The 14,751-nt window shown below is 43.2% G+C and overlaps 1 pseudogene; it reads left to right on the top strand.

Moving 5' to 3' along the window:
• Window positions 1-14,751, top strand: part of LOC107111008 — a 61,085-nt pseudogene that overhangs the window by 22,244 nt on the left and 24,090 nt on the right.

Raw genomic sequence — 14,751 nt, 5'->3', positions numbered from 1 at the left:
AAAGTCAGCAAACAAGCTAATTTTAAGAGTTAAAATCAGGGGAAGGTGATCACTAACAATACAATCCCCTACCTCAAAATTCAGAACATGAGGTTCCAGAACGGGGGACACTAGAAAGTAATCAATTACACTACTTCCTTTTGTAGAAATAAATGTGAATATGCTGACTTCAGGAAAGCAGGTAAGTCAATTCAGCCATAGTCTATTAAACTGGAGACAAAACTTAATAAGATGTAAACCAGCCGAGTTTATATGACAATCTTTGGACAGCCTAAAAGGCATTTAAATGCCTTCTGAGTCCACTTCCGGTCTTCTATGTTGACTTCCAGTCATGACCAGACCTCGACTCAGAAGACATTTAAATGCCTTATGAGCTCTCTCGTGCCACGCCACCACGGCAGCCCAATGCAGAAGTGGACTCAGAAGGCATTTAAATGCTTTCTTAGTTGACGTCCATGGACTGCTCACGGACCAAACAACCTCCTGAAAAACACTGGGTGGTTCATGGAAAGTGGGAGGGCACGGACTGGGCAAACAAGCTATGAACCGGGCCCCAGGCTGTGGAAAAATTTGGTCCATGGTCTGGTGTCGTATCGGCCATTCGTATTGGCAACTAAGAGGATGAGGGAGGCAGGGGTTACTGGAGAAGGAAACACATTGCAGGTGTCTATACACCAATGCTATAAAACTTTGCATCAAGACAGGAGAGCTGGAGTGCTTAGTGCTCAATGACAATTTAGATATTGTAGGTATCTCAGAAACATGGTGGAATAGGGACAATCTATTGGATACAGACATTCTTGGGTATAAGTTCTATAGACAGGACAGGGTGGGACAGGTTGGTGGAGGTGTTGCATTGAACATCAAAGAGAGTCAAATAAGTTATAAAACATCAGGAGAATTAACTCCTCAACAGAGGCAATATGGGTGGAAATACTGGGCCCTAAGGGTTACTTAAAAGTGGGGGTATACTATCTCCCATGTGATCAAACCCTTGAAGCTGATCTTGAGATAGAGCAGGAAATGAGGTGATGAAAACAGATAATGCTATTATATTGGGATACTTCAACTACCCTCATAGTGACTGGATAAAGATGTGCTTGAGTCATACTGTAGAAATGAGATTCCTAGACATCATAAATTACTGCACTGAAACAGTTGGTTACAGAGCCAACCAGAGGGGTAGTGATCTTGGACTTGGTTCTGAATGAGTCTCAAGACCTGGTGAGAGATGTAGAGGTTGTTGCACCAATTGGAAACAGTGAACACAATACAATTAATTTCAGCATTCAGGTCAATGGAAAGTTACCCCTAGAGTCCAAAATGGTAACATTTGATTTCAAAAAAGGGAAATTTACAAAAAATGAAGGTAATAGTAAAAAGGAAGCTGAAGGAAAAACACAAGAGAGTCAAAGCCCTAAAGGATGCTTGGAAGCTTCTTAAAACTACACTAATTGAGGCCTAGAATGCATTCCACATGTTAAGAAAGGCACTGTCAACTCTAAAAGAGAGCCTGTGTGGCTGGTTAACAATGCAAGTCAAGGAAGCTATTTTAAAAAGTGGAAGGTCTGCCCCAATGAATTGAACAGGAGAGACCACAGGCTCCAGGAAAAAAAAAAAGTCAATAATTCGGCATACAAAAAGAGATTTTGAGCAGTGGGTTGCTAAAAGTATCAAGGAAAAAAATAAACAATTAAAAATATGTATTTGGAGCAGGAAACTAGCCAGAGAAGCACTTTGGCCTTTGGAAGACAAAGGAATAAAGAGATTTCAATTTAGAAAAGATTACTAAGGAACAATGCTCCCTCTATGCTGTGGAATCTCGTGAGCAAAAATTCTACTTTGTGAGCTACCAGAATTAAAGTTGTGAGCGAGCAATTTGGCCACTGCATAAATTAGTTTGCTCTGGAGCCATCCTTCCTGAGCTCAGACAAGAATGTGTGAGCAAGAGGCTAAAAATCTGTGCGCTAGCTCACACTAACTCAGCTTAGAGGGAACACTGCTAAGGGGGGACATGGTAGGTTTATAAAATTATGCATGGAGTGGAAAGAGTTGGCAAAGACAAAGAACTCGAAGGCATCCAATGAAGCTGATGGGCAGTAGATTCAGGACAGACAAAAGGAAATACTTTTTTATTCATAGAGTGATTAAAATGTAGAATTCACTGCCAGACGATGGAGTGACGGCTACAGTATTAAACAGCTTTAAAAGGGGATTAGACAGATTCATGGAGGATAGGTCTATCAGTGGCTACTAGCCATGGTGACTGAGGTGAACCTCCACATTCAAAGGCACTAAACTTGTGAATCTCAGAGCCAGGAGGCAATATCAGGAGAAGGTCTCAGCTTCCAGAGGAACTGGTTGGCCACTGTGTGAGACAGGATGCTGGACTAGATGGACCACTGGTTTAATCCAGCAAGACTGTTCTTATGTGAGAATACACCAAGGACACTTATAAGGCACTTTCACACTGCTATTTTACTCTGATTTCTCCATTGCTGCCTCATCTTTCCCTGAAGCAAGACAAGAATAGAGATTTCAGATGGTTTTTAAAAGAAGGAGGAGCCATCCCTTTAAAAGTATGTGCTGCAAAAGGCCCAGCTTAGCCTGCAGAGGTAAAGCAGCCCCTTCATAGCTAATATGATGCTAGGAGATGTGGTCTGCAAAGAGAGCTCAGGTTTGCAGAGGCAATGCCATATAAGAGAATAGTCTGGCAGTCAGCCATACATATATCACATCAAAGAGAAACTTCACCTCAAAGGTAGTTTAGTAAACTATGGGGGGAGAAACGGAAAACCCAGAGAAGGAAAGAGGATTAAACTGTTTGAAAGTGCCTTCATTTAAACAATGGTCAATTGTTAGGCTTGCCATATTTCCAGTCTGGCAGACGGAGTGTTTATTTCTTCCTTAGGATGTGTACTCAGTGGGAAATTGGTGGATGTAAAAAACAAGGTTTCCAGCAGGCCTGCCCCCCCCCAAGTCATTTGCCTGTAATTGAGACTTCTCATGTCAAAGAAGCTGAAGCTTCTCATGGGATGGGTGTAAATAACATCACCAGGTAAGAACATAAGAGACGCCAATGTTGGATCAGGCCAAAGGCCCATCCAGTCCAACACTCTGTGTCACACAGTGGCCAAAAATACCAGGTGCCATCAGGATGTCCACCAGTGGGGCCAGAACATTAGAAGCCATCCCACTGTTGACCCCCCCCCCCCAAGCACCAAGATGACAGAGCATCACTTGCCCCAGAGTCCCTATCTATACCTTGTGGCTAATAGCCACTGATGGACCTCTGCTCCATATGCTTATCTAATTCCCTTTTGAAGCCGTCCATGCTTGTAGCCTGTAGCAGTGAATTCCATGTGTGAATCACTCTTTGGGTGAAGAAGTACTTCCTTTTATCTGTTCTAACCCGACCGCTCAGCAATTTCATGGAGTGCCCACGAGTTCTTGTATTGTGAGAAAGGGAGAAAAGTACCTCTTTCTCTACCTGCTCTAGCCCATGCATAATCTTATAAACCTCAATCATGTCACCCCTCAGTCGTCTTTTCTCCAAGCTAAAGAGCCCTAAGCGCTTTAACCTTTCCTCATAGGGAAAGTGTTCCAACCCTTTTATCATTCGAGTTGCCCTTTTCTGCACTTTTTCCAAAGCTATAATATCCTTTTTAAGGTGTGGTAACCAGAACTGCACACAGTATTCCAAATGAGGTCGCACCATTGATTTATATAGGGACATTATGTTATTGGCTGATCTGTTTTCAATACCCTTCCTAACTGCTTACCCCCCTCCACTGGGAGAACTGCCCATTTATACTCACTCTCTGTTTTCTATTAATTAGCCAGTTTTTGATCCATAAAAGGACTTGTCCTTTTATCCCATGATTTTTGAGCTTGCTTAGGAGCCTTTGATGAGGAACTTTATCAAAAGCTTTCTGGAAGTCAAGGTAAACAATATCTATTGGATCCCCCTTGTCCACATGTTTGTTCACCCCCTCAAAGAACATTAACAGGTTAGTGAGACAAGATCTTCCCTTACAGAACCCATGTTGAGTCTGCCTCAATAGGTTTTGTTCATCTATGTGCCTACTAATTCTTTCCTTAATAATGGTTTCCACCAATTTACCCGGTATCGACGTCAGACTGACTGGCCTGTAATTTCCCGGATCTCCTCTGGAACCCTTTTTAAAGATGGGAGTGACATTAGCTACCTTCCAGTCCTCAGGAATGGAGGCTGATTTTAAGGAGAGATTACATATTTTTGTCAGGAGATCCACAAGTTCACAATTGAGTTCTTTCAGAACTCTTGGATGTATGCCATCTGGGCCTGGTGATTTATCAGTTTTTAAGTTGTCTATCAGTTTTAGGACCTCCTCTCTCGTCACCTCAATTTTACTCAGGTCTTTCAACACCCCTCCCGAACTCAGCGGTTCTCGAGTGGGCAAGCACTTCTTATCTTCCACAGTGAGGACAGAGGCAAAAAATGCATTTAGCTTCTCAGCCTATCATCCTTCAGTACTCCTTTTACCCCTTGGTCATCCAAGGGCCCCACTGCCTCCCTGGCTGGTTTCCTGCTTCTAATGTATTTGAAGAAAGTTTGATTGTTGGTCTTTACGTTTTTCGCTATATGCTCCTCATATTCCCTTTTTGCCTGCCTGACCACAGACTTGCATTTTATTTGCCATAGCCTGTGTTCTGTTTTATCAGCCTCACTGTGACTAGCTTTCCACTGCTTAAAGGAATCCTTTTTACCTTTTACAGCTTCTATTACTTTGTTTGTTAACCATGCAGGCTTTTTCCTATACCTTTTTGTGCCTTTCCTAACCTGCGGAATATATATTTTTTGAGCTTCTAGGATCGTAGTTTTAAATAGTTTCCAAGCTTCCCCAATCGTTTTGACCCTTTCTACTTTTCCTTTCAGTTTCCTCTCTACATGTCCCCTCATATCGGAAAAGTTACCCCTTTTAAATAACATTCCATGAAGCCTCTATTAAAGGGACAGTTCATTATCTCTCCAGCCAGTTGGTAGCCCCAGTTAAAAATGACCCTCACCCTTTTAGAAGTGTTCTAGAGAGTGCTTCTTGCAGACGAGTGCAGGAGCATTTAGGTCAGGTGGGCCTAGACAACCTATATCCCACTAAACCTAATTCAGAGTTTCCCAATCAAATTTTGGCCTGTCTGTTGCTTGAAACTCCCACCCCCTTTTCTGATTCAAGCAGAAGGCAAAAATAGAAGGCTTATTGAATCCCTGATAGACTGTCATGGTGAGCAGCAGGTGTTTATAGATGGTTCAAAAGGTGGGGGAGGTATTCTGCCTGGGACACCACCATGAAACTGTTTGGAAGTGCTTCAGATTTCACGTCTCTTCCAAACATAGGTGACAGTGGAGAAATGAGAACTGTTAGCATCTGTTAAAAGGCTCAAATAATAATAAATACTGATTTGCATTGCATACATAACAATGTCAAAAATGAAGCAATAGTAAAAGTCTTGCTGCTCAATCCCATTAATATCTCCCCAGAAGTCAATCCCTCTGTGATTCACTACCATTTAGTTCCAAGAAAGTGTCCACTGGATCACAGCCTTGAGTTACCATTGGTCCCTAAACTGGAATTTAGAACTTCCTCTAAAGGAAACGCCTCAAGCAATACACAAAGCTACTCCAAAATAATTACCAGGGGGTCAAACCTTCAGTAAGCCTGAGTCTGTGAGCATAATCAAAGCCAGTGAAACGTAAGAAAGGGCACGGAGAGAAGAGCTAGAAGATGAAGAGACCTATCATGGCGCATCAATGAGAGTCCTCAAGTAAAACTGTATCAGGAGTCATAAATCTACAACTAGGCCTGAGAGCCAATTGCTTTAGGCATATCGAAGCTAATCCACGACTCCTAAAGATATTACATTATTGACAGATTTATGACAAAGACACTCACCTAATTTTTTCTCCTGACATTTTATGGCTTCGACAAAGGCTTTCAAATAATTCCTTTCAAGTATTCTCTTTCTCAAAACTTCACAGTCAAGTTTTGACGAGGGGAAGAACAGTGATTAATTGCTGTTTGCAGCCTTGCATGCAAAAATAGCAGGGTTTTTTAAAAATTGTAATTTTTTGGCGCAAATGCAATTCATACCTTCTCTCTCTCTCTCGTGACTTCCCAAGTTAATCCACCATTTTAATATAATTCCATACAAGATTAGATTAGGGGAGGGGAAGTAAGCCCTTTCCATTGAATATTCAGGTGCTGAATGTGCTTGAAGAACACCATAAATCACACTTGTCAGAAGTTTCAGCGGAATCAGTCTATATGGTTACCTTGTCTATTATTTAGAAAGCACAGGCAATATATTCTACTGCGCTCTGTGCATCTGATTTGCATACAGTCATCCCTCCCTCCCTCACTCCCTCCCTCCCTCCCTCCCTTTCTTTTTAATCTAAGCTTCTTTGGTTTTAAAAAAAGAACATAATTACGGATTTTCATTTTAACTTTGAAACCCAGTGACTTTTATTTTGATTGCCTCATAATTACAGGGCTCATGTCGATTTAGCGTCCATTTGGATTCCTCCTCAGTGATGTCTCTGTATGTTGGATTGGCAAGTAATGAACCATGTGAATTTAGAGGTGATGAACTATTGCTTTCCAGACACATAACTCACCGTGAAATTGCATAGCCTTTAGTTAAGGCCTTTTTGCTTACTCTTAAATACTTCTTGGCAAATCTACCCAAGATTCTCTAATGAAATGGCAGCATTATGCTGAAGTATCTCATGCTAGCTTAATGAAAGAGCTTAGAAGGGGAAAAAATCACACACACACACCAGAAAACACAAGCCAAGCTCATCCGTCTCCTTGCCAGGATTGTTCTTTGGCATTTTACAGTTACGGTGCATTGTGATGATGATGCACTCATACATAATCTTACATACCTGGTCAAGGATCCTCCATATCAGTAAATTATCCATGACCTACATTTCCCACAAGGGAATGTTGCAGACAAGGTGTTTGACTAGAACTGACTGATAATAGGATGCATTGCATTTTTGATGGCAGACTTAAAGCCCAAATTGAAAATGTATGAGACAATGTATTATTTAGCGAAATCTGGCTTGGGAAAACACGTAGGAAGATTTACATATATGGTAGGTCTGAGATGCTACTTTATCTGCAAAGAAGCATCCTGGTCCTATGGAGCCACTGAGTCAGGGGCACACTGGGTATGTCAGCAGAGGAGCAAGGGAGACCTGGCTTGAAATATTTGCTCAGCCAAGATAGCCAGGGTGGTCTTTGACAGGTTTTTCACCACTCACTGTATTCTTGTGGCGATACCAGTTAATGGTCCTGAACTGGCATTGTGAGGGTAGAGGGTATGCTTTCACAAGGATCTCTTTTCCAGATCCATGAGGAAATGACTAGGTGTAGTACAATGTGAAACATATGGAAGAAGAAAAAGAGCAATGTGAAACATATGGAAGAAGAAAAAGAGCAAATGGTCTTTTCGTTGACATTCCTTCCATGACCCATTCAATATAAAAACCTGCAGGGTATGCAGCAAACTCTGTGTATTTCCTTGCTCCCTCACCCACAGCTCCTGCAGGAACAATGTTGCTACTGTATCTTGTCACTGAATGAGGCTCCAGGCTGATAGGCCTCATGAATCATTGTCTTGTGCGGGCCAGCCAATGAGAGAAAATGGAGGACACTGGTTTTAAGTGTTGCCCCACCTCTGGAAACCTTTGTTTGCAGCTACAGCCAGCAGTCCCTCACAGCATAATATGACAACAGAGGTCACCACCAAGGTAGAACAGAAACTTTTTAAACTCTGACCTTCACCTGATCAGGAGAACCTGTTCTGCACTTGCAGCAGTATAGGGGTTTCTTTTTTTCTTTAATTGAGGTCATAACTGTTAGGCCAAATTTGGGATCTGTTTTGAGGATGGAAGGGTAGGGAATGAATGATAAATGGATAAATAAATTAGGTGTCACAATGAGGAGGACCGGCGTTGAAAATGTGGGGTGAACACAATGAGGCGCTGATGGGATGCTTACTCATACCAATCTGCCATGGACATACAGTTCAAAAGGAAATGGAGAGGGGGCTTCCATTGGAACTAGCAGGGCTATTGAACCCCTAGGCCTCCTAGCCTGAGGGGATACTGATTCTGCAAGCCCCTTCTCAGCAGTCAAGTAATAGAAAGAGAGGTAGAATATATTCTGTTGTGCTGAGTTCTGAGCCAGGACAGGGTTGCCTGATGTAGTGTATCATGTCCTGACCGCATGGTCAGCTTGGGCGCCACGCGGTCAAGCGCAAGTGTCGAGCTTCACTCTTAATAACAAAGGACGATGCGGATCCTAGCCCGCAGCAATTAGAGGGCTAGGCTCCAGGCCGAGGGCCTATGGGACTCTTGGCCACTAGTTAGGACCTATTGGGAAGTGGGGAGTGTTCTGGGGTGGTGGATTCACAGGGATATAAGCCGGCCTGTGAGCCGGCTTAAGTTGTCTTGTTCTGTGCTAATAAAGTACACTAAGCTGAAATCACTCGTCCGTCTGCGTACTTTTCACCTGAACATAACGACTGAAGTCACTGAGGAGGAAACCATTAAGTAGGAACTGAATAAATCTGTGCCCTTAATACCTGTATCACATGTCTTAATTCTGGGCAAGTGCAAGAATCATCCCCCCCTCTCATTTGGACCAGAATTCTGAGCATTAATAATCAAGCAGTTTACATTGCTTTACTTTCATGATTTATATTTGCTTGTGTGCCTCTCTGTCTATATAGAAGGGACTGGCAATAGAAATAAACTTAAAATTATTTAAATGATTTTTGGTTTCCACCTCTGTCAGCTATCACTGAGCTGTGAAAGCAGGCACTGGGAGCCAAGGTGATAGTTCTGAGAGTGATGATGGTGAGAATTCTCGAGAAGAAGCCATCTGTCATATAAGGGTAAAAGAGTGCAAGAAAGGTTGGGGGGGAAATCCTTAAAAGGATAGGTTAACGTTTGTGTGCTTTCCTCCAAATGAAGGCTCTAGAGAGTGTTCAGTCTAAGTATCCAGAAATTCTCTCTGGTGACCGTATTGTCTGGTCTCACAGGTTGTGTGTGAAAGAGTGAAAATGAAATGGGAATCTGTTTGCATTGTGGCAGCGGATGAATGGGAGGAGTTTATCCCTCTAGGCATGCCTGTCCTGGTGGATCAGGCAGTGCTGGTGACCTTCTTCTTTCATCTGGGTATCTTTTCCTATGACAAGGCCAAGGACAATGTGGAGAAGGAATGCAAAGTGAACAAGAGCACCAGGGCCAGCTGGCTTTCATTTTTGGCTGGGGTTGCTCACCTGGCTGCCATCTAGAAGGCCTATCACAGCATGGCCTCCTTGGGCCAGAAATTAGGTGGGCAGTTGTTCTTTAGCTAAAAGGACTGCTTACACACATCTCTCCATAATGAACAGGCCAGAATGTATTGGGAGGAACAGTCCCTCACCTAGAAGAACTAATCTCTCACCTCTCTGAGCAGCTTTGTTTTGTTGTTGTTGTTGGTCAAGCTCAGATGGAAATTGCTGATTCTATGGGGGGGGGGAATGTAAAGCCTTAGCACCCAGAGGTTTGTCAACTCTGAGGAACTGGTAAACATCTTGGAAACCATATTAAAGAAATATAGCTTAAGGTTTCATCATTAGATTCTTAGTCCTCTTGAAAGCAATTTCCAGTTAGAAGCAGATGTGCTTACCAATCTCTTGATGGCTCAGGCACAGACCTCAGAGTGGAAATTCCTCCCGTCCTTGGTCAACTTGCACAATGCTCACACAAAGCTACAAATGTGGGGACAGATCTTTGAAAAGTGGTGAGAAACATCTGTTTGATGGCCAGTCTCTGAAGGCCTCCACATCTTTTCCTTTGGCTAATGAAACCCAAAAATAGTGGGATTTCTTTTCTTTTTTTTTAGTGTGTGCCAATTGTAGCTTTTACTTTCATGGATTACTTAGTTTGCAAGCAACCCCATTTGAAATGAAAATTCTGACTGCAAAAACAGTCTTTAGTATTTGGGGGAAATTTCCAGGTTCATCAGGAAATACAACACCATTAATATTTCTTTAAGCTTTGACACTCGAGGGTCAGAGAGCTTTCAGGGACATGCTTATCACCATCCCCATTCCAATCGAAAAGCCCTGAAGGGTGTGGATCAGTTTCCAGCAGTAGTCTCTCTGCCCAGTGACAGGCCTATGATGCACTGGCCCAATGTCATTATGATTATGACTGACAAAGCCTCTGACCTCAACAGTTTGAAAAAGCTGGTCCATTTCTATGAAGACATAGTTCAAAGCACATGCTTTCTGACCTGTCCTGAACATCATTTTACCACTTTAGTTATGTTTTTAATCCAAGAAGTCAGAACGATTCTTACTTAATTTCTTTTCTCAATGAAATTTCACATGCCCTTAAAACCTCTAGGAGCTGCGGTGGCTCAAGTGGTTAAGACGCTGAACTGCAGGCTGTGGAAGGTCAGTAGTTCAGCAGTTCGAGACCCGGGTGCCGCATGATGGAGTGAGCTCCCATCTCTAGTTCCAGCTCCTGCCAGCCTAGCAGTTTGAAAGCAAGAAATTGCAAGTAGATAAACAGGTACCACTTCGGTGCGAAGGTAACAGCAGGGGTCATTTCGTAGAAAAAGAGCTAGGGGGACTCATTAGCATGACTCATTAGCATATGCCACACCCCCTGACATCACCGGAAGTGTGTCCTCCCCACAGCCGGCGGCGACCTCCAGCGGGCACCAGCAGGGAGCTCCAGGCCCCGCCCTCACCCGGGGGGATGGCGTCCCCCCGTGTCCCCCCCAAATGACCCCTGGGTAACAGCATTCTGTGCGCCTTGGTGTTTAGTCATGCCGGCCACATGACCACAGAAACATCTTCGGACAGCGCTGGCTCTTCGGCTTTGAAACGGAGATGAGCACCACAACCCTAGGATTCGAGTGGCTTTCGAGCAAGGGAACCTTTACCTTTACCTTTTTAAAAACCTCTAAAGCTTTTGCAAGTCTGAAGCCTGAATCCAAAAGATGAATAAGTGCTACTCTTAAAAAACAATGTGTTCCAATTCTGCTTTGTGTATGTGTTTTTGCTTTTTAAAAATATTTAATGTTTAATATCAATATTTAATACTAAGCATTTTTGGAATAAACAGCCAGAATGACTTATACAAAGGTCAATGAAAAACAGAAACTATTTAAATGCAGTGCACTGAAATAATCAGAATAGTCTAGTCTCACAACAGAAAACCACTGGACAGATTTCTGTTGGAGATACTCTCAAACCCAAAACCCAAAATGCCTGGTAATACTCAAACCCAAAATGCCTGGTAATAGGTTGTTCAAGCTTTGTGTGTGTGTGTTTGATCTGCAATCTCCAAAATGGGTATGAAGAGCCCTTAGCTGATTTGTCAATGTTTGTGTTCTATAACACATATCACAATACTGGATTTGCAGTTGATGTTCAGGTTTAATGTATTTGGTCTTGCCAGCCAGCTATTCTGTCAAAGGAATATGATTCCATTCTAGAAAGGCAAAGGATTTCCATCAATCTGTCTCCTCATCACACCTTTCAGGAAGCACATCCATTCAGAGGTCATTTCGGGGGGGATCGCGGGAGATCGCAGTTCCCCTGGGTGAGGTACAGGGGGCGGGGCACATGACGAAGCTCCGCCCCCTGCTTCCGGCCGCCCCGCTTCCAGCCCTCATTCAGCCAGGAGGAGGCAGGAGAAGAGGGAGGGTAAGTTGCTTCCTCCCTGCCTCTCCTCATCCCTGCCTGCCTGGGGCCAGGGAGGGCCTTTGCGGGGCTTCCTTGCACTCCTGCCGGCCTTGCAGGTCCACCGCCGGGCCCCTCATGGGGCTCGGCAGTGGAGCTGCAAGGCCGGCGGCGGTGGCCGGGACTGTTGGGGGCGGGGTGTGTGGCCTTATGACACACTTCCGGTGATGTCAGGGGGTGTGGCATATGCTAATGAGTTTCCCTAGCTCTTTTTCTATGAAACGACCCCTGCATCCATTCATTCCTCAACACTTCTCAAAATAATGTTCTCATGCCATCCAAATGCATGATGTGACCAACTCCATGAAGCTGTTATCGTTCTGTGACATTGACTTTATAAGACAGCCTGGATATAAAAGAGCTGGGTTGTACTGGGCCTCAGTCTTTAAAACCAGCAGTCCAATCCAATCTTAAGCAGAGTTACAGCCTTCTAAATCCATTGAAGTCAATGGGTTTAGGAGAATGTACCTCTGTTTAGGATTGCATTGTAACTGGCTCAAGGATTTTGCAGCTGGTCATCCATGGTCTAGGTTACCTTTCACACATAAAAACTCCTTTTTAAGTAGCATTCTCAGTCATGTACTCCAACTGTAAATACGTTGTGTAACCTCCAGCTCTGTACTTGCAGCTTGGCATTCCCATTAGAGTTACCGTCCTCATCAGTAATGTGAGAATCCTTATTTGCTTGAAGTGAAATGAGCCCTAATTAATAGAATCCCTAGCCACTGAATCTTTTTCTTCGTTAACACACATACACCTTGAGGGCATTCAGGTTTCCTTGTGCAGCCTCCTTCTCTCCGAGGCCTGGGAGAAATGTTCTTTGGAGAAACCCATGATAAAACTGTGATTAGATCTGTGCAGACAAATAACTGGGTAGATGGTAGATAGATATTAATGACAGCCACTGAGACTGCTTTTCAATTAAAAAATTGGTCAGGAGAAAGAAACGTACAACAGCAAGTACTATGTAACTGGGCTGTAGACCGTGGAAGCTCTCAATAGAGGTCTTGAGCATGTTTTGGTATGAGGACAGAACCAAATTAATTTGGGTGTCTATTCATTTGCTTCCTTTTCACCCAAGCCTTTTTGCCTTTTCACCATCACACTGCCAAATTTCTCATGAACACAGCATGGGCTAGATGCTTTAAAAATGGGTAGACAATCCTGTGAATTGTCTCCTCAGCATATATGGTATTCCAGGATACTGGCATGGATGAGAGAAGGATTCAGTGTACTGACACACAAAATTGATCAACATGTTTCCTTGCAAGGCCTCATTCTTGTTTTAGATCCTGCTTGAGAATCCCTGTCTGTTGGATGAAGGGAAATCCAAGATTGTATTATTGTGCAAATTCCATTCATGTCAATGAAACAACTGCATATGGGTTCTGAGATGTTCAGGAGAAAATGGGAACATGAGTATTTTAAATAAATAAACACTGAACTCCACTATTCTTTTCTAACATGTACTGAAAAGGAAAGATTTGGAAGAAAGGGTAAATTAAAACAAAAACTGAAACTTTGCTTATGATACTCCATCTCCAGAGTTTAAATACTATTAAACTCTGATGCAATAGGTGACAAAATACAGTGTTGGGAACTTCTGTATCTCCTGATCTCAGGGACATGCTTGGTGGCGATAATTAGTTTAAAAATATTCCTTTAAGATTGCAAGATGTAACACTGAGCTTGTGACACATACAATGGAGTTGTCTGGAACATCTGGGAAATAAACCATAGATGCTGCAGAGCTGCAGCCTGCTTACAGCTTCGGCTTGATGGACAGAGTGCCTGCCAGCGAATTCTGCATCTGGTCCATATGTGGGCAAAAATATATGGAGCGTGTCTGATTTTTTAAAACATGTAATCAAGTGGCTGAAAACCTCCAAACTATTTCTTGCTTAAAAAGACTTTTAAGATAGGAAGCTCAAACAATATATCTAATTCTCAATATGGTCAAATCTGTGGATACTTAAATCCAGAGTCTGGAGCCATGAACAAACAAGACAGATCTTTCCACAAACCTAACAAATGTCCCAGATTAGCAGAAAAACATGAAATCTAGAACAAAACCAAACAAACAAAAATGATGGGTGGTTTACCCCCAAAACAAACAAAGCAGCACCTATAGCTTTAAGAAATATATCCAGTGGCTGTTGCTAGGCCAACCACAACATATTGCCAGCCTTCAAGCCTTGGTTTCTGTAAGTAAAAGGCAAGTGGAGGGGGCTGGCCCCTTTCCAGAACTGTTTTAGCCTATAAGGGAGGACTCATAGGGGCAAGACCTTGCAGCAACCACCAGGCAACTTGCTACCACACATCTTGCATAATTTAGCTGGAAGTGGCTGCTTGTTACTGTCCAACAGCAACCACTCTTTGAAAGCCAGTGTGGTACAGTGGTTAGAGTTTTGGACTAGGATATGGAACACCCAAATTCAGATCCCAGCTCAGCTGTGGAAGCTCACTGGGTGACCTTGGGATAGTTGCACAGTCTCAGTCTAACCTACCTAATAAGGTTGTTAGGAAGATAAAGTGGAGGACCGGAGAATGATGTAAGCTGCTTTGGGTCCCCGTTGTGCTGAAAGATGGGGTATAAATGATGTAAATAAATCATAAATATAGCTGAAGATGGTAGGCTGATGAAATGTAGGTAGGTAGGTTGGTGAGTGGGAAGAAAAGAAGGAAGCAGGGAAAGGTGAAGATATGTGGGTTGCCAGGAGGAGGGAAGAGGAAATAGTGTGGGGAAAGGAACACAGGGGAAAATAAGTGTCCCACTGTGCAATTAGGCCCCATCCAGCAGCTGGCACCACATAAATGAGCCTTAGTTTTCTCAAGTGGAGACTGCCAGGGCCGGGGGAGGGAAGGAGAGAAAGCTAAAGAGAGGGGTGCTAATAAAGTTAGTTGGACTGGTGAATTGGAAAGAGAAGAAAGTAGAAAAAGGGAAGAGAGTGTGAGGATTTGAAG

Source organism: Gekko japonicus, unplaced genomic scaffold, assembly GCF_001447785.1.
Source record: "Gekko japonicus isolate JY-2015 unplaced genomic scaffold, Gekko_japonicus_V1.1 scaffold447, whole genome shotgun sequence".
NCBI lineage: Eukaryota > Metazoa > Chordata > Lepidosauria > Squamata > Gekkonidae > Gekko > Gekko japonicus.
This window is presented reverse-complemented; position numbering and strand designations above follow the sequence as displayed.